The sequence below is a fragment of the Schistocerca piceifrons genome, chromosome 2 (assembly GCF_021461385.2).
Source record: "Schistocerca piceifrons isolate TAMUIC-IGC-003096 chromosome 2, iqSchPice1.1, whole genome shotgun sequence".
In the NCBI taxonomy this organism is placed as follows: Eukaryota; Metazoa; Arthropoda; class Insecta; order Orthoptera; family Acrididae; genus Schistocerca; species Schistocerca piceifrons.
Genome location: NC_060139.1, coordinates 736,368,319 through 736,387,000, shown reverse-complemented (window position 1 = coordinate 736,387,000; position 18,682 = coordinate 736,368,319).

Sequence of the window (18,682 nt, the reverse complement as noted above, 5' to 3'; positions counted from 1 at the left end):
TCTCTCACCAAAACTGTAGTGATGCTGTGTTTCAGAGCTTGAAAAAGTAGTGTGAAATACAATATCTAGACAACTACACGATCATATATAATCTCTGATAATAACTATGTAATTTATTAAGATAATACGTTGAAACAAAAATAAAATAACGGAGCAAAAGAGAAGTATTAGTTACGCTTATTTACAAGATACACACGATTTAATGAAGATACAGTACAACTATTTTCATTCTGTAATTTCCTAAATGAAGCGTTCAAAAGATGCTATAAAAAGAACAACAACAATAGTAAATCAAGGGTAATCGAAAGTATTCGAAATAAATCACGTAATTTTGAGGGAATTAGATTAGAAAAGGAGATACTAAAGAAGAGAGATGCGTTATTTGGGCAGCAAACCAACTAAAAGAGCCCAAACTAGGGGGCATGTAAAATGCAGACTGCGAATAGAAAGAAAATTATTTCTGAAAAACAAACATTTGTTAACTCCGTGTATATATTTATATATTGGGGGGGGGGGTCTTTTTTCAAGTTATTTGAGTTTGGAGTACAGCTTCGTACTGAAGTGAAACGTGGGCGATAAATAGACCGAACAAGAGAGACTAGAGGATTCTAAAACACGCTGCTACAGAAGAGTGCAAAAGATTTTATGGGTATAATAGGGAGATTCGGGATTGAACTGGGAAGAAAATAAATTTATGGCACAACTTGAATGAAAGAAGGAGTCGTTTGATATGACACATCCTGAGTAGTCAAGTGCTGGTCCCCCCTCCCGACCCATCATTACCAGTAATGGGAGGAAGTATGGGGGGATAAGAAAGGTTACTAGAGGCGAACGTTAATTCATTTTGAATGCACGTATATCCACGTAATTCGAGGACCCAGAGTGATGTCGAATGTACTGGAACACAATAGGTACTGCTAGCAACGACTTCATCGATACATTGTATCGAAGCTGAGGTAAGAAAGATCGTTCGGCTTCATATGCCACTGTACGTGACCGCCCCGTGACTTTTGAAGAACGTTTTTTGAACTCAGATATTATTCAAACGTACAGTCTTAGACATAAAAATTGACCGCCGGCCGGCCGCCACAAAGACGAAGTCCGACTCGTTCACTTAAGATGGCCAATAAAAATGACCGCCCCTGACAACTGTAAGTCCGGCCATCTGCACAATCTGACAACACTGTAAGACGCGCAAGTGTTACGAAGAAGTGTTGTCAACTTCCGAGTTGACATGGAGGGAGGGAGCCCGTGGTCTTGCGGTAATCGTCGTGCATTCTAAACTTAGAGTCGCATGTTCGCGTTCAGGGATTTTTTTTTTTTTTTTTTTTTTTACCACATTTCGGTCTAAAGTTATGAGTCTGATTGAACATCGAAGACAATTCGCTTAACACTCTATCCACCCGCAATAACAAGTATTCCAGAAACAATTCCGCAGGACAGCTCGTGGCTGCGTCGCGTTCATAACAGCTTACGCTCGAGCGTTTCCTCGCGCTGCAGCAGCTACCGGCCACCGGCCAGACGCCACCCGCCGCCTGAAATCCGGCGCCGCCCATGTGAAGGCGGCGCCACGCTGTCAGTGTATGTATCAACGCCATTTTCGAATTTGAAGTTGAAGTTATTATCTTGCAGTTAAGCATTGGATTTTGCATACTTGATTATCGTGAACTGCAGTTAAGCATCGTAAAATTGAGTCACAAGTGGAAAAAGGTGTAACATCTGTAACACAACATTTACTTTGGTATAACAGAGGGGTGAATGTAGAGGAGGCAGCTAGAAAGATTTGAACTGTATTTGGAGCAAGTGCTTTTGGGAAAAATACGCCAGAAAAAGATATTCTTGTTTCAACAAAGATCGTTCTGGCACGAATGATTTTCCACATTAAAGAAGTCTCGACTTCTGATATATGTGACATTTTACCATTTTACCATCATGCGACATTTGCATTCAACAGGCAAAGATCAGAAGTCTGGTGTAGGAGTACTGCATGCTCTATATCGAAACAACAAAAATCATGGAGTGACTAGTACTGAACGTCATCAGGTCGCTTATTGAGCATTCCTATGCAGTACTGTTACTAGTGACGTGTTATGATGCCATTATCGTTAACTTACTAAGGAGAAATGAAAGGCTGAGCCCCACCAAAAGACGAAGACTAGAGTAAAGTGTAGCGTGAACATAATATTTTACATTTGATAGTTCCATAAATGTGTTTTGGACTATGAATTCTGCCCCAAGGGGTGTGTGCAACACAGCTGGAATTTTTGGTCAACAACTGAGACACCTTTCGGTCCCAGTGTAAGAAAATCGAGCAACAAACCTACATCACATATGCTACTGCATGATAACTCACTCTGTTGATCTGAGAAGCAAAACTATCCAGAAGATTGATAGGAATGTCGTCTCTCAGACACTTGTATTGATAGGGAAGTCCTCTCTCAAGCACTTGTCCCTCTCGTCATATATTCGTAAAATTTTACCTTTCCCGCTCTTGATCGATCAACCGTCAAGGCAATTCATTTATAGACGAAAATATTCTTAAAACTACACTGGTTTAATGACATCGTTAGAACCAGTGGTTTTCTACAGGTGTAGAATTTGCAAACAACTTTAGCATAGTCAGATTGTTGTAGATATCGTGAAAGAAAATTCAGCTGCTGATTAATTTCTCTTTGATGATTAATGTTGCGATTAGTAAACTCATGGAAAATGCAATTGAAATATTCACTGTACCAATACAAATTAAATTCAGCTTACTACAGAAACATCACGACGGCAATCTATCTTAATAAAGCATTATGTGTCTGTAAGCCGATTGAGCCTATTTTAACACGAATTAGTAGAATATTACCGACTTTTGACTTCGAAAAGATCTGTATTTACTTCATTTCCTGTGTCATTTGCAAGTATTATGAAAATGTGGCATTTCATAGATAAAATTATGTATTCACAACAGCAAAAAATATATCGGCAGAAAACAAAAGTGGCATTATGAAATTGGCAGGTTTCCGCCCTGACACTAAGGGTTACTGTAAGTAGCATGCCGAATTTTGCTCGAGCGTTATCTTACTATTCCCTTACTGAGTTTGTATCTGCTTGTAGCTCAGCTACAAAAGAATTAAAAATCTGGCTTTCAGCGAGCCTAGAAAGGCGAACGACAGCAGCTTGCACCTGGTAGCCAAGCATGTTACCTGGGAACTGGTTTTTTCTAAAGTGGTAAGACATCCTTTTGTAGTTGAATTGTTGGCAAATGTCAGTCAGACGTGTGCCGTTGGTCTAAGCGTTTCGGTATGTTGAATTTGTACCAATGATTTTTCTACAGGTTTTTTCTGTTCCATTCATCTTGGTGAATTTTGCTCATAGTATTTTCGAGTGTGTTCCAGAATTTTTCGACATTTTTGGTGTTTTTCTTATTTTCGATGTTGGTGGGGGCATGTGCATTGGTGAGTGTATATTTTTTACTGGGGCTCTGAATGAGCATAGTCTTAAGTCGATTGTTGATGGGTGTGATTTCTTTGACAGAGTTGATGATAGATCTGTGTTCGAGAAAAGCAATGCGAAGATTGGTACACCTTTCGCTGCCTTTTGTTATATTTTGCTCTTGAAGATGCAATGGTTTCCGTATTGCAAGGTTTCACTGTCAGTTAGTCGTGGTTCGTGAAGAGCAAGGATGAGAATTTTTTGTTGGTCGATTTCTTTTGTGAGATCAATGTACCGATGTTTAGTTTTCAAATGCATGTTTTCTGCTTGTAGGGAAATTTACCAGAGATCTTCGATATTCTCTGCCGTGCTAACCTGGACTCCCCAGAATCCGAAAATCCAACTGCCGCCTGTCGACAGCCGGGTTGTGTACCACCTGGGGTAAAGTTGACTTTGCTTGCACAGTTCATGTTTGCTTGTGTTTCGTTGGTTTGGCTTGGGTAATACCAGGACCGGACAGGACCAGAGGGTGTTGAAGCCTTTGGAAGCAAATATTTTCAGCCGAGCTCATTGAGATAACAGACGGTGGCCAGAGTAGCGGTGATTTTCACTCAGACGTGCGTGGATTTTGGGTTCAACGGACTGAGTAGCCGTTAAGGATTGTGTTAGTATTTGGTTCACCCCAAGTATTTGATTTCCTCGGTACCACCCGTATGGGGGAGGGTTCCCCTATCGACCCCACGGAATTTTTATTATTATTATTAATATTGTCATTATGTCATCAGCAAATACGATATGGTGCACCTTCCCACCACTGAAATAGATGTGCATTGTTCGATTCAGTGTTTCCATCACATAAATATGGGTTATAATTACGTTACATTGCTGCTAGTACACATATTTCTCACTTTTTCTTAGGCAGTTGCTACCTGTTACTCTATCATAGGAATTTATGTGCGCAGAATTGTTGCAATACAGACGTTCAAATTATCCGATTTCTGTAATTTCATTTCGATACCAGATCGTCCTAATCGGATTCAGCCAGTCAGGCTTAATGTGGATATCCGAATACGACTCTCATCATTTGATAGACTGGGTAAACCACATTCTTAATCGGACGGTTGAATCTAGATCACTTATTTATGACAGCGCCTGAATTCTCAAGCACTGTGGAAAGTAATAATACAATGTGCTTATTACTAATATGTTATTTAAATATAAATATATGAACGAACGAGATAACAGTTTATTTACAGGAGCAGAGCCCCAGCCATCATAGCAGAGCAGTGCGAGATTGGTTTCAGGGCCAAGAGAGGATTAAGCTGTTGCCGTTTGTTCCACGATCACCGAACATCAACCAGATAGAGAATATGTGGGCAGAGGTAACAAGGTCATTGCCATGTGGACCTACAAATGCATGCGACCTTTGGACGAATATAGAAAACGTATGATGGGAAGTAAACCATAACGCTACACTGTCGACGTAACGTAACGTAATATGCAGGTTGTGGGTTGGGTAAAAATTCAGTGTGTAACTTCCCATCGCATTAAAATTCTTTACAGTCATATTTGATGCAGTATTTACTGTTGGTTGTCTCTCTAATGTTAATAGTATTGATTCAGATTGTGCGTGAACACGAAAGCACACACACACACACACACACATATACACACACACACACACACACATATACACACACACACACACACAGACAGTCATTGATTCCAGTGAGGGTGTTGAACAACACATGCACCAGTCAATTCCTCAGTTGGCGTCGAGTGGATGAGATTTTTCAATTACCTTGCTTTGCAAGAATTGTAAGGAGGAGACTGAAATTAAATGGACTTGTATCTAAAGAGCTGCGACAAAGCAAAGCTTCACCGACTATCAGATAATTGTCCACATGGGTTTTTTGGACAAGTATACTTTTAGTAACCAACCCACCCACGTTCATTACGTAAGATTTCTCGAAGGGGCATTGATTTCATTAAGTTGTCGACAGTGTAGCGTGATGGTTTACTTCCCACCATACGTTTTCTATATTCATCCAAAGGTCCAAAGGATGTCATTAAACCATAGTGGTTTTAAGAGTATTTTCGTCTAGAAATGAATTGCCTTGACGGTTGATCGATCAAGATCGGGAAAGGTAATATTTTACGAATATATGACGAGAGGGACAAGTGCTTGAGAGAGGACTTCCCTATCAATACAAGTGTCTGAGAGACGACATTCCTATCAATCTCCTGGATAGTTTCGTTTCTCAAATCAACAGAGTGAGTTATCATGCAGTAGCATAGGTGATGTAGTTTTGTTGCTCGACTCTCTTACACTGCGACCGAAAGGTGTCTCAGTTGTTGGCAACAAATTCCAGCTGTGTTGCACACACCCCTTGGGGCAGAATTCGTAGTCCAAAACACACTTACGGAGCTATCAAATGTAAAATATTATGTTCACACTACTCTTCGCTCTAGTCTACGTCTTTTGGTGGGGCTCAGCCTTTCGTTTCTTCTTAGTAAGTTAACGATAATAGCATCATAACACGTTACCAGTAACAGTACTGCATAAGAATGCTCAATAAGCGACCTGATGACGTTCAATAATAGTCACTCCGTTGATTTTGGTTGTTTATAATTTAGAGCATGCAATACTCCTACACCAGATTTCTGAACTTTGCCTGTTGAATGCAAATGTCGCATGATGGTAAAACGGTAAAATGTCACATATATCAGTAGTCGAGACTTCTTTAATATGGAAAATCATTCATGCCAGAACGATCTTTGTTGAAACAAGAATATCTTTTTCTGGCGTATTTTTCTCAAAAGCACTCGCTCCACGCACAGTTCAAATCTTTCTAGCTGTCTCCTCTACATTCACCCCTCTGTTATACCAAAAGTAAACGTTGCGTTGCAGATGTTACACCTTTTTCCACTTACGACTCAATTTTACAATGCTTAGCTGTAGTTCACGATTTTCAAGTATGCAAAATCCAATGCTTAACTGCAAGATAATAACTACAACTTCAAATTCGAAAATGGCGTTGATACATACACTGAAAGCGTCACGCCGCCTTCACATGGGCGGCGCCGGATTTCAGGCGGCGGGTGGCGTCTGGCCGGTGGCCGGTAGCTGCTGCAGCGCGAGGAAACGCTCGAGCGTAAGCTGTTATGATCGCGACGCAGCCACGAGCTGTCCTGCGGAATTGTTTCTGGAATACTTGTTATTGCGGGTGGATAGAGTGTTAAGCGAATTGTCTTCGATGTTCAATCAGACTCATAACTTTAGACCGAAATGTGGTAAAAAAAAAAATATCCGCTGGACGCGAACATGCGACTCTAAGTTGAGAATGCACGACGATTACCGCAAGACCACGGGCTCCCTCCCTGCATGTCAACTCGGAAGTTGACAACACTTCCTCGTAACACCTCCGCGTCTTACAGTGTTGTCAGATTGTGCAGATGGCCGGACTTACAGTTGTCAGGGGCGGTCATTTTTATTGGCCACCTTAAGTGAACGAGTCGGACTTCGTCTCTGTGGCGGCCGGCCAGCGGTCAATTTTTATGTCTAAGACTGTACATTGACCGGGAAGGAGTTGTGCAACATAAACGAAAGTTGATAGGCGTATTTCTATATTTGAAAAATGATGTCTATTCAAATTTCACGCCACTCGCATAATAGTGGTGCTAGTAGCGCCGCTATGGGATTCAAATCAGGTTTGCTTTAAATACATGCTGTGTCATGAGCGTCAGTTGCCTTTGAGACTGGATGTGGTGAGTTTATGTTAGTCAAGAATAGCTTTAAAGCGATAGAGACGCCGTTAACACCTCACTGAGTTTGAACGAAGTCATGTAATAGACCTACCAGAAGCTGGCTTTCCTTCTGCGATATTTCAGGAAGGCTTGACAGCAATGCAGCCACTGTACAGTGCTAGCAGTGGTGGTCATGAGAATGTATGGTCGCAAGAAGACCGGACTCCAGGCGGCCACGTGCCACTACCGTGTTTGGCGTATGGGTTTGTCCTATCGTACTGCATCTGCAGCAGCAATTTGAGCAGCAGTTGGCACCACAATGATACAACTAAGTCTTACAAATCGGTTGCTTCAAGCAGAGCTTCGAGCCAGACGCCGTGTGGCATCCATTCCACTGACCCCAAAAAACCGCCGTTTGCGACTTCAGCGGTGTCAAGCGAAAGCTGGTAGTAGGGTAGGATGGAGTCTGTTGTGTTTTTTGATGAAAGCTGCCTCTGACTCAGTGTCAGTAATGGCCGTGTGTCGGACAGAAAGAGGCCAGTTGAGGGCATGTAGACACACTGGACCTAGCGTGCGATTTCGTATGACAGCAGGACCACTCTCGTGGTTATCCCATGCACCCTGACTGCAAATTTGTACGTCCATCTGGTGACTCGATCTGTTGTGCTCCCAGTCATGAACAACATTCCAGGGGATGATTTTCAGCACAATAAGTCTCTCTCACATACCACTGTTGTAACCCAAAATGCTCTAAACAGTGTCGACATTTTGCTTCGCCTGCTCGATAACCAGATCTCTCTCCAATCAGATACATACGGGATATCATCGAACAATTCCAGCGTCATTCACAAACAGCATTAACTGTCCCTGCGTTGATCGATCAAGTGCAACAGGTGTGGAATTCCATTCCACAAACTAACATCCGGCACTTTTACGACACAACGCATACACGTTTGCATGCTTGCATTCAACATTCTGGCGCCGGCCGCGGTGGCCGTGCGGTTCTAGGCGCTTCAGTCCGGAACAGCGTGACTGCTACGATCGCAGGTTCGAATCCTGCCTCGGGCATGGATGTGTGTGATGTCCTTAGGTTCGTTAGGTTTAAGTAGTTCTAAGTTCTAGGGGACTGATGACCTCAGATGTTAAGTCCCATAGTGCTCAGAGCCATTTTGAACATTCTGGCGGTTACGCCGGTTATTACTGTACCAGCATTTCACATTTGTAATCGATTATCTCACGCTTACATTAACATGTGACCTTGCAATGTTAATCACTTAAATTTGTTACCTACCAATGTATTCCCGAAATTTCATTACCCTACAATTAATTATTTTCTGATCATGTAATTATTTCCGTCAGAGTATTTCGTAATAATTTTCCAAAGTTGTTATTCTATTTTTTGGAATCCAACTCCTTTTCCTTACTGGTATTCTGGTGGTCATTAAACAGTAAAAGCCACAAAAGTCTGAATTGAAAGGAAAAGCAACAAAATTTGGTAAAAAACTGAAATGAATGCGTAATCAGTTTTGTTTGAACAATGCCAGAAGTAAAGGTAATTTCTTTCATTAGTACTTACATTTAATTTATAACTGTATCAACTACTAAAATGAATTACTTGAGAAATTTTTTGGCTGTTCTTTATATAAATATGAAATTGTCTTGTTAAATGTTGTACTTGCCTAGGTCATTGCTTGGTGTGCAAGATATCTTCGTTGTCAAAGCATTTCATGTACCGGCAGGAAAGCGTCTAGTTTGCAGTGATTAAATATGAAACTGATAGTGTTGATAACATTAGTTTCCAGGTAACTGCTGTTTTCACTCAGCACGACTTTGCACAGTCGTGGAAACAGGCAGTGAACTTTCAGTTATTGAGCTATTATTTTCAGTATTGTAGCTTTCAAAATTGAACTGAATAACGTGTTGCTACATAATTATATCGAATTCTTCCTTATTTTTTGTCAACCTAAGATAGACTGGAATCGCTCTATCTATAACCAACTGATCCAGACGGTATTTGTCATAAGCTCAATTCTCGCATAATATAAATTAATTCTTATACAACAAAACAGACACATCCTGCTACAACATAAAATAGCTTGAAATTATGTGTCTCTTTTCACATCAGTCTTTTTACACATATTTACTTAGTCAGCTTACATTGTGTGATACCACTTTTGGCATTTGGTTTCCTTTCTATAAATTACCTCCAAAATTACTAACATATACTGTATATCAGACCTACCTCTTATTCCCAGTGACAGTTTTGTGGAGATAACTTCCGTGAATTAAACCCACGCAGCCTGATAAGGGCTCACTGCGCAGCCTACTTTCTGACATTTCTTCAGAAAGCATTCGGAAGCAACCGAGGTATCACCATCGATGAAGGAGGCCAAAGTACCTCAGTGTTGTTAACTTGTTGCACCTAAAAGACAACGTTTTATTGATATTAGTTAGTTAAAACATTGATAACTTACGAATTACTATCCATTGGCAGTCTCCGTTTCCAGATTTGTAATGCGCTAATCAAATGTAATCTTTTGATGTGCATATCAACCATGTCGAGTGGAAATTTGATTTAGGCATTTTCGTAGTGAGTGTAGTTTTCGCTTATTTTCAGCCCTTCGATCCCCACTCAACGCAGTTTAATCAATATACACTCCAAGACAAAAAGAACACGTAGGATCACGAAGGAATTATCCGAATGGGATGGTACATGATATGTACTTGTGCAGACAAACAAAATATTAAAATTACAGAAAAATTGGATGACTCATTGAAGAGAAAGAGGTTCACGAATCGAGCAAGTCAATAGTGCGTTGGTCCACCTATGGCTTAATACAAACAGTCGTTCGGCTTGGCATTAGTTGATAGAATTGTTGGATGTTCTCCTGAGGAATATCGTGTCTGATTCTGTCCTACTGGCGCGTTATATCAGAATCCCGAACTGGTTGGAGGACCCTGCCCATAATGCTCCGAACGTTCTCAGTTGTGAAGTGATGCATTTACCTTGCTGGCCAAGGTAGGGTTTGGCAAGCAAGAAAACAAGCACTAGAAGCTCTTGCCGAACGCGGGCAAGCATTATCATAAAGGGTAACTAAACGGGACGTATAATATCCCCGACGCACCAAAAAAAATGGCTCTAAGCACTATGGGACTTAACATCTGACGGCATCAGTCTCCTAGACTAAGTAACCTAAGGACATCACACACATCCATGCCCGGGGCAGGATTCGAACCTGCGACCGTAGCAGCAGCGCGGTTCCGGACTGAAGCTCGACGTACCGCTGTGCTGTAAGGGTGCCTTGGATGACAACCAAAGGGGTCCTGCTATGCTATGATGGTTCAAATGGCTCTGAGCACTATGGGACTTAACGTCTATGGTCATCAGTCCCCTTGAACTTAGAACTACTTAAACCTAAGTAACCTAAGAACATCACACAACACCCAGTCATCACGAGGCAGAGAAAATCCCTGACCCCGCCGGGAATCGAACCCGGGAACCCGGGCGTGGGAAGCGAGAACGCTACCGCACGACCACGAGCTGAGGACTGTTATGCTATGAAATGGTACCCCAGACCATCACTCTTGGTTATCCGGGAGTGTGGTAGGCTACAGTCAGGGTGGTATCCTACCGCTATCTGGGGCGTATGCAGACACGTCTTCGGCCTGGAGTGTCACTGACTCGAGTAGAATTGTCTTCAGTGTTGAGCCCCGCTTCGAAGTGAGCCCTTATGACAAGCGAAGACGTGTCTGGAGATGACCCAGAGAGCTATTAGGTACCGATCTGACTGTTGTGCTCTGGCTCTGAGCACTATGGGACTTAACATCTATGGTCATCAGTCCCCTAGAACTTAGAACTACTTAAACCTAACTAACCTAAGGACAGCACACAACACCCAGTCATCACGAGGCAGAGAAAATCCCTGACCCCGCCGGGAATCGAACCCGGGAACCCCGGCGTGGGAAGCGAGAACGCTACCGCACGACCACGAGCTGTGGACGACTGTTGTGCGCCATACGGCTTCTCAGCCAGGAACGATGGAGTGATGGTTTCGGGTGCCAGTTCTTTTCATAGTAGTATCCCTCTGGTTGTCATCCGCAGCACCCTTACAGTACAGCACTAAGTCGACGATATTCTACATCCTGTTTTGTTGTCCTTAATGGCCAAGTCATCCTAGTCTTACATATGGCCCGCCAGCGTACCCGAGCGCGCTAACGCGCTGCTTCCTGGACTCGGGTAGGCGCGCCGGCCCCGCATCGGCCGGCGGATTAACGACGAGGGCCGGTGTGCTGGCCAGCCTGGATGTGGTTTTTAGGCGGTTTTCCACATCCCGCTAAGTGAATACCGGGCTGGTCCCCACGTTCCGCCTCAGTTACGCGCGTTGCAGACTTTTGAAACACGTCCGCACTATTTCACGATTTACATTAGACGCAGACAGTTGGAGTATACTGATTCCATCCTGGGGTATGGGGTGGCGGCAGGAAGGGCATCTGGCCATCCCTAACACTAACAATGCCAAATCCGTTGTAACCACGCCGACCCTGCGATCGCTGCGTGACTATGGCGTAAGTGAAAGAAAGAAAGAAAGAAATCCTGGTCTTACACATCAGCAAGATAATGGCCGCATTTATACGGCGGGAGACATTTCTTGTCTTTGTGCTCGCCAAACCATATCTTGATCAGCAAGATCACCGAATCTCTTCACAGTTGAGAACGTTTGCAACATTATGTGCAGGGCCCTCCAATCAGCCCGGGATTTTGACCATCTAAAGCGCCAATTGGACATAACTTGGAACAATATCCCTCAGGAGGACATCCCACAACTACTCGTATGTCATTGTTTGAATCTACAGTACATCTACCGATTTCCATCTCATTTGGGTAATTCATTCGTGGTGTGTCGTTTTGCTTTTTTTTGTTTTTTTTTAAGTGTGTTATAAACATGATTTGCATTCGATCAGACACGGCAGTCTGTGGGGTCTCCGAATTTTATTTTGATCCACTGAATCGTACTTAAAATTGGTCTACAGTGTCATTCGAAACTGTACAAATAATATGACTCGAAAGACATTGCGTAATTCTGACGTATGGTTTGGTCGACGTCATAAGAATAACGTCACAAGCCACAATTACAGAATTAGCTGCCTTGGATGAGAGTGTTAGCAGTTACCAGCCGAATGGTAGGAGTGACAAAGGATGGTTTTGTCTGACCGTTTCAGATGACACTGAGTGTTGGTATGATGGCAAAACGGATGTTGTTCATATCCCAGTGGTGCAGGTACATATTTTTACGTTGTGGCGGAGACTAACTATAATAAACCAACATTACCTAAAGTTTTTCTTTGTATGACAATCTTCAGTATTACATCATACATTAAATGAATCCGAGGACCTGAAAACTCGAACAAACCGACAACCAGAAAGTAAGTACATCCACAGGAATAGTGGATCTGAAAAATTAGATTAGGGCTACAATTACATGCGTTTAAATCCCTCTTTGGTAGAACAGGGAGATCATTGCGTGTGGACTACATATTGGTAACACTGTATTGTAACACAGCTTACGTGTACTATTACGTAATACATGCCGATGTCTGGTTTTCTCCCTTTTCCGAAGGCGAGAGGCTGAATTGCTTGAAAGCACCTTGTTGCTCTATTCAACCATTTGGGTTTTCATATTTGTTTTTAATTTCCTCTCGTCTGTGAAAACGCTGGTTTCTGCAATTTATGTACTTAGTTCTAATTTAATCTAAATTTCGCATTTTGTAATTCTGAAGTTTGCTATTTTCGCTGTAAATTTTGGTGGTCACATATTCTGTTTATTTACAATTTCCTCTACTTTGTACAGAGCCTGATAGACAATGTGTATACATGTTTTATCGTAGTGTTCATAAATTGTGTTAGGTACTTAAATTTATGTGTTTACTATCTTTTATCAAGGCGCTGCGATTGTTCTGTATGCTCAGTAAGTGGTGTACTTAATGCGGGGAGGTCTGGGAATATTTTGGAGGAGTTTTGAGTCATGGTTCTTTTGGGATAGATACATTTCTGTTTAGGTTTTCTTGTGATAACAGGTGTGTTGGTTGTGGAGTCCTCAATGTCTGGTCTATTTTGGAGGCTCCTAGATTTATAAGACGGGTTTGTAAGGGTGCTATATTTGGTGTGTTGTAGACTTCATCGTCTGCGGTCCTATTGTGGAGTCTCACGAAGCTAGGAAGTAACCTTTTCTCTGTGGTCTATAGTTTTTCCGCTATTGTCTTTGTTATGCCTGCCAGTACTAGAGTCTCAAATCGATGACAGGCCTCATAGAGGCGTTTTAGTTGTGCGCTGAGCTTCTAATACTGCTTCCGTGGAATCTGGCCTATACTTGGATTAATTCCTCTCTCTTTCTGACTTTATTTAGAGTCTACTGTCTGGATGTTTTCCAATTACGGTTTTTATCTTATTGGAGGTCTAGGTAATTGCATTTTCTGTTAGTTGTAGAGGCGATTGTCGTAATGTAGGCCGTATTCCTCTGATACCATGATTCTTTTTCTTGGTTAAGTGTCTGTATTGCAGCACAATCATTTGAGTTTATTTTGGATTTTGCTTGATTCTGTGTTTAGCCAACCACGTTAAAGAGCTTTGGCACGTCGGTTATATACAGAGTATATAGGCGCGGGGATATGAACATTTCTGATTTAGTCGTGCTTATGGTGCGAAATAGTCGGACGTTTTGTTTTCCATATGCATTCTGCACTGTCTTACCATTATTTGTTCTTTTATGCTTGTTATTAACCTGGCTAAGATTTCCATGTGTGGCATTTTATGGAGTAGGCTGTGTTGTATTTTACAATCGACTTGTTCTGCTTCTACAAATATGGCTAGTATACAGCTGCCGCCACGGAAGGCAGTTGTCTTATCTGTTGAGAGCTTGAGAAACGAGTCATTTGTGGTTTTCCGTAAATCCTACCTGTATCCCAGGTATTAGTTGACGGTTTTCGTTGTTTATCTTTAGACGGTCTGTTATCATCCACCCGAATGTTTTGACGACCGCATTTAGCAAGGATATTGACCTATAAGTTTGCGGGTGAGATCTGGGCTTTTCTGGTATTCGTATCACTTTTACTTTGCATCTTTTCCATGTTTCCAGCGTCACTTCTGCTAGTAGACGGCAGTTGCATATCGTAAGGACGACGGGTACTTCGAATGGTGGAAGCGCCTAACTCGATTTCCTCCTGGTGCTTTTTTCCTGCCATGATTGCTTCTTCTGTTCCATTATCGGTTATTTGTGTGTTAAGTTCATTGTCTTTCTGAATGACTGTTCCTAACTTGTGTAGGAAGTGTCAGGTTTCATTCTGTTTCTTGGCGATACTTTAATTAACTCAGCGTCTTGGGGGAAAGCGTGCGTAGTCTCTATTGTTGGTAATCTCTCGACTGTCGCTACTTTCCTGTTTACTTCTTCCAGGTCTGCTCTTTCGGTAAGTTTCAGGGGTATCATTAGTTCGTGTTTCTGCATGTCGCCTGATGTATACTTTCTGATAGGTCTGATGACTGACCTGACTGACGGTGGTCGTGGTGGGGCTACTGTTGTGGTAAATATTGATGGTAAGTGATCGCTTATGATTGAGTTTCCAAGTTCATGACTTGCTACTGTATTATTTATATCATGTTCTATGTTCTTTTTCCTTTCCATATCCTCTATGTTTTATGTGACTGTTGCACCGTGGTAGGTGGTAGATATCGGCTTATGTCCAAGTCTCCGCTACTCTCGTAATGCGTGTTTTGTGGTGACGTAGCGTGTGATTTAATATGGTCTTTTTGCTTTTGAGGTCATTTGAATTTATTAACATGAATTTTATCTAAGCTCTTTCTTCCTCGTCAATTTCGTCTTTCGTCGTTTGTTACTGTGCTGGCTGAGCGGTACTGTCGTAATACGCACACTATTTCCTGCCTGCGTGACTCTGACCTTTCTGCAGAATAGTCTTTAGCAGGCTACGCCTATTGCCTCTGCAATATTTTCCTATCTGCCTTGTAGGAGTGTTCAGATCACTGATTTTATGGGTCTTGCCACATGGTCTTTGAATGTAGCCTCCTCCATTAGTGCTAGGCCTTGTCTGTTCGGGATTCGAAAGAGCGCACGCCTCTCTCTCCCTGCTTAAGCGGAACGTTTCTTGCACTTGTCAAAGCGCTCTACGTGAATTCCAGCACAGTTGCTGCAATTTCTCTGCTATGTTCGTCCTGCCGAACCTCAGTGGACTTTTCACTGTACCATGCGCAGTTCTGGTCTTGGGCGTTCTCCAATTTTAGAGACTTTCAGCACTGGATTGCTTGTGATTTGGGGGCATCCCGACGTTTCTGTTTATCAATGCAGTGTAATTATCTTCGATTGGCAATTGTTCTTTTATTATGTACATAACATCCGTATGAAATTCTTAGTTACGCGGTAGCTCTGAACCATTTCAGTCGTGTGCCGATATTTGCATTACAGATATTTGTTCCCAGAAACGATGTCTTTTTTCAAAATTTGTTTGGTTCAAAAATGGTTCAAATGGCTCTGAGCACTATGGGACTTAACATCTGTGGTCATCAGTCCCCTAGAACTTAGAGCTACTTAAACCACTTAGAACCACTTAAACCACTAACCTAAGGACATCACACACATCCATGCCCGAGGCAGGATTCGAACCTGCGACCGTAGCAGTCGGGCGGTTCCGGACTGAGCGCCTAGAACCGCGAGACCACCGCGGCCGGCAAAATTTGTTTGGTAGTGCTGACTGATTACAAGGGCAGGTGTTGCAACGATCAGTACTAAGTATTAGCGTCCAGGAAATTCAGTGATGCTTTTTGGGAATAACCTGATAGGCAGTATCTTCCTCTGAATCTTAAGTAATTGTCAAGCGTCAGTCTGTGTCGTGGATGAGTACGGAATGATACAGAATAACAGAAACGGGGATGATAAAACCTGGTTCCCCTCGAATTCCACCACTCTCATCTTTAAGTTCAACATCGTCATCAACCAGACGGATCACAACCAACAGTGTCACATCATCTCACTAATCTTTCACCGTTAGGATACCAGCAGTCTGTCTCACAGGCCAGCAAAACGTTTATTATTATCGTTTGGAATTACCTCTTAATACCGTAACGGTTAAGCCAGTTCCGTGATTTTTACTGGGTAAGCAACATACTGTCACTTCCAAATTGTAGAGTGTCACTGGTTTGAACCGGTTACGAGGCGTGAAAGTCTATGTTCTAAGTGGTTTTTCCTGGAATGGAGAATTCCGTTCGCTTGTTCTCCCACCACGGAAGAGCACTGGGGAGACAAACATTACGTAAATACAGTGAATTACCGGAAAAGAAAATAAGTATGAAGGACTCCTCGACACAGAAGTTGCAAGCAGCTAATGTAGTAGTGGAGTTAATGAGAGCCTCTCTACAGGACAACAAGAAAAAAAACATTTGGTACTCAAATATTAGCATCAGTGAACGGCATAGTAAAGGATTTATCGTGACGAATACAATATTTATACAGATGATATGGACACTACTCTTAAGCCGCAGAGTACCGACATTATTAAGACGGTTACTGAAGTTCACTTTTCAGATATTCCTGCAACAAATAAATTGATTAAGTCGTGACAACACGAAGTCATCATATCTCTTTAGACGCAATATTATTACATGATACAAGGCTATAAAAATACGATGACAAGCTAGTTTATACTGAGACTTATGTTTATTTACAGAACACTAATAATTAAAATTATAGTAAAATATTTACATATGTAATGGTGAGATAATTTCGCAAAAACATGAATTCACCCGTCTCTTAATGAAACTTTATTCATTTAACAAAATATATAAGCGTAATAATGAAATGTGGTAATGTAATGCTACATGAAAAACGAACCCCTAAAATCAGAGGTTTTGTAATAAAACATGATGAAACAGAAATAAGGAAGTGAAGTATTTACGAACAGTTGGTCATGTCTGTCTGTAACAGCAAGATAGCATTTTGAAAAACTGTTCTTATTGTTCTCCCGACCGGCGACATCAGCGTTGTTCAATAAGCTTTTCGCTGTTATCTACTTGTCGCTTTACAGGCAAAAGAAAAAGGAAAATGCGAAATTCACAAGTGAGCCTTGGTGGCAATGAGTTATTCTGAATCGCATTTTTGCTAACGTCTTAACGACATGATTTACCACTGCATTCCTCCGACCTGTAAACATTTAAATTGTGAAACTGTATCGTGTATATGATTCCAATGAATGTTTCCGCGGAATACGCTTTTGTGACGTACTTCTAACCTAATTCGTCGTTTGAACCACTAGGCCGATGATTTAAACAGTTAATTTCCAATCGGAAGGGGTGGAGTTGGTACCATAACTGGCCATCCTGATTTAGATTGTCCATTTATTCGCTAAATAAGTTAAAGCGAATCATTGAATGGTTTCTTCAAAGAGACCACAGTTTATTTTCTTTGCTATCTTTACCTAGCTGGACTTCTACTACAACTTTATACATCTCGCCACCTATACCACGTTATCCTCCAATCTTTCTTCATCCTTCTCATGCGTCCTCCATACCTCTACGTTTGTGGCTTTGGAATGAAGTTAAAGCAGGTAATATATCACCTACAAATTTCACAAAGTATCAAGAGAACCCCTGGTATTAATGTTCCCGCCCAACACACGCCTTTACTTTATGCAGACAACAAAGGTCTTTAACAATCTATTCCAAGGACACACATTCAAAGATCTGCAGCTTTACGCCAAATGCTCTGCTCCCTTTCACAACCAAATTCTGACGATGAAAATTTCTTACACCATAGTGGCGCTCCATGTTGGAGTTCACAGAGTTAAAACAATACCCGAGCTCGAAAAACGAAATAGTAACATAGTACATATCTCCGCTCTAACGACTCTTTCTGTTCCAGTAATGCACCCTTAGTGGGTACCTGTGTGGTATTCTGCCACTAAATAGAATTTTAACACTTCAGAATAGCAGACACTCTTAACAGTTTAACAAAGAGATTTTGCGTCGTGTTTTAAAAGATATTGTAGGTATTCAAGTTGCATGACACCCTGAAAATACAGCCTAAGACAAAAAAACAACGCAGCACAAAGAAATTATTTGATTAGGACGGAAATCTGAAATCATAATCATTTGTTTGTTTGAACATGTACACACCCAACGAATACCATCCCATACGCATAAACCATTCGTGGTGCACCACGCCTTTTTTTCTTTCTTTTCTGAGTATGGAACTTCCAGGAATGTATTTCGCAACTGAAGTTGGCGGAAAAAATCAGTTAACTTTACAGTTGGTCAGTTCAAAACTTGAAATGGTTTATAAATTAAATAATGAACAGAAACTTATATCACGATCAGGCGAAAATGTATACTCTGTGGATTAACAATCTCCTAAAAACAGTTATTATCTTGTAAGTTGAGAATATTGGAATAAATGTTGCATTCCAAACAAATACATAATTAAGTGACCCAAGGCAGTCCGAATGCTGTGTAAGTCCT